Consider the following 3,143-nt stretch of genomic DNA (forward strand, 5'->3'; position numbering starts at 1 on the left):
GAGGGTGTCTGTCTATATTCCGCTGTGTTAGTATATCTATATATGTCTTCAATTTATCAATTCATATTTAAAAAAAACAAATATCAACGTGGCGTGTAAATAGGAGAAGGCGCCCAAGATGGTAATTCTTTCTCTGCTGCCGAAGTCGTTAGAATTATTTGTGTGTGTTGAATAAAGAGAACTAAAAACATTACCAAATGTAGAAAAGAACGACCAACTTTCATTATTCCATTTTATACATATGTATTCCTTGATAATTTTATCCATCTACCACTTTGACTCATTTGTTAGTTTCATTTGATTTGATATGATTTTATTTATTATTGCTGCTGTTGTTGTTGTCTTTGTTGCTGCTCATGTTGTTGTCGATTATCCTACGTCAACTCTAGCAGAGCTGATATCTGGCCAATTCAATAATTGCTTTTATGACAGTTTTATCAAAGTGTCCTTTATGTTAGTACAAAAAAAAAGGAAAAAATTATCGAGGTGGTTTCGTCGATAGTTCTATCAGATTAAAATGCAGTAAAGTGACCTTTTAGAGATTTAAGTATTTTTACTTCTTTTAATCCTACTTTACCGCTCAGTACGAATATATATTAGCCAAATATATTTTGAAAATGCAATTTCTATTTGGTCGAACGAACATCCAGACGTCTCCCCTTTGGTCCAACCGGAGGCATATCTCCGACGACTCTGGCTGTTCACCATCAGCAGCAACTCAAAACCATCGTTGCTCTCTCAACACTGTGGATACTGTCTCAGCATCAGAAACACTGGCGCATCTCCATCAATACCGGCTTGCTCGTTATCAGAGTTAGCTTTTCATCAACAATATTGCCTCACCATCATTAATATTGGATCAATGCCATCGTCATTGTTTAGCACCATCAATCCTAGCTCGTCCTGATAAATGCTGGCTCAAAACGACAATTCTTGTTCACCGCTATCGATGCTGGCTTACTAGCATCCATTTCGAGACTTTCTCAAATATATTGACTCTACGTCATCTCCATCGACGCTTGGTGACCATCACCAGTTGTATCTCACCAGCATTAATGCTCGCAAAATATCACTAAGTCTTGCTCACCACTATCAACAATCACTCACAGCTAGCAAATCATACTCACCACAGTTGATACTGGACGTACGATCAATGTTGTTTCACCAGCTCTAATTCTGGCAAATAGCTACCAGTCCTAGCCAATCTTCATTCACCCTGGCTCATCTTAATCAACACTCGCTCATTTGCATCAACATTGGCTCAAATTTATCAACTTTATTTCACATTCATCACTACTGACATATCCTTATCAACACTTGCTGATCTCCACAAACACGGGCTCATATTCACCTATTCTGGTTCGTTTTCTCCAACGTTGGTTCATCTTCACCAACACTGGGACATTTTCTTCAACGCTGGCTTTATATTCATCAACGCTCCCTAAACAATAGAAATGCTGATTAACCAAATTTAATTGTGGCCTACCATAATCAGAACCGTGTCTGTATCATCAATTCTGTTTCACTGTCATGAATAAAATTTCTTCAGAATTATTACTAGTTCAGTCAGCAACATAAAAGCAAGCTCACTGCCATGAATACAGGCTCACCGTTATCTTCTTTGATTCATCAATAACAATAGCCGCTTGCTAACATCTAAACAACAACAACGCGGTGGCTCAAGCATGAATTTACGCAGCAACATATCGGCATCTTCATTAATTATGCTAAAATCGTGTCTAAAAAGTTTTCGCGTGGAGAATAATTAATAGATGGGAGGCTGTCAGAAGTACAACATATTACGTCAGTTGATCATTCATAGGAACAGGGAGTGAGAACGGGAGGAGGAGAAAGTGCGAGAGTGATGGAAAGAGTAGAGATACAGAGAGAAAGATGATAGGATGTAGTTGATATTGTGTAATTTTTGTGTCGAAATTGCGGTGAAATTTTCAGATTACTGAGAGAGAATTCTTGCACCTTTCAGGATATAATAATGTGGAATACGATTAATGCGTATCGCTCCCTCACTATTTCTTTCTCTCTGTCCTTTTCCCTCTCTTTCTTTCTTTCTCTCTCTCTCTCCCTCTCTCTATCTCTCCCTCTCTCTCTCTGTGAATACATATGTGTGTGTATGTATATATACTGATATGTATGTGTGTGTATCTATATGTATATATGCATGAATGTGTATATATATATATATATCATTGTATATACATACACTCTCACTCATACACACACACACACACACGCACACGCACTCACACACACAAGCACACACACACAAACACACACACACACACACACACATATGTATATATTATGTATGTATCTTTACGATTATATTTTCCTCATGCTAAATGCTGCACAATCTGCAAACTAATCAACTAATCAACTAATCATCCGTTTTAATTACCCCATGGAGCTTACTAATGGCTTCATTATTCATTAAAAATTGTGTATGTTAATTATTCAGCCTCGTCTTCGCAGTTTGAAACCAAATCTTTCATTCTCCACCATTAAACCTCCTTTCCCATTATAACTTCGCTTATTTTCTTTCCTTCCCATTGTTCGCAGCACATTGATGTCTTCACATTCGCCTCGTATATATATATAGATACAGTTTTCATCGCTCTCTCATCTCTTTTTTTTTTTACTTACCTTCTTTCATTGCAGCCTGAAACATTTTCCTTTGTATTTCTCAAAATCCATTTCTCAACTGAAGTCTACACCATATTTTTTTTCTTGTTAACTTTTTCGTTCTTTCCAATCGCTTCTCTTTCAATGTAATCTGAGGTTTGTTATCTTGTTCCGCTTCCGCTCTTCATCTTACTTTTTCACAGTATATATTTACCTCTCTCAAGAAGTTTCAAATTCTCTGTGTCCTTCATTCTCTTTTTCTCTCGTACAATTTGACCCTTCTCTCTATTTCTATCAATTTTCTTCCATACAATGTAATTTTCATTTTTGTTTCTCAACTTTTATTTTCTCTCTGAAATTTTGTTCCGTGTTTATTTATTTTCTTATTAGTTCCCATTCCCATGTATCACTCACTTCACCACATCTCATTTCTCTTTCGCATTCCGTCTATTTGTGTGTGTGTGTGTGTGTGTGTGTGTGTGTGTGTGTGTGTGTGTGTGTGT

This window comes from Octopus bimaculoides, chromosome 20 (genome assembly GCF_001194135.2).
Source record: "Octopus bimaculoides isolate UCB-OBI-ISO-001 chromosome 20, ASM119413v2, whole genome shotgun sequence".
In the NCBI taxonomy this organism is placed as follows: domain Eukaryota; kingdom Metazoa; phylum Mollusca; class Cephalopoda; order Octopoda; family Octopodidae; genus Octopus; species Octopus bimaculoides.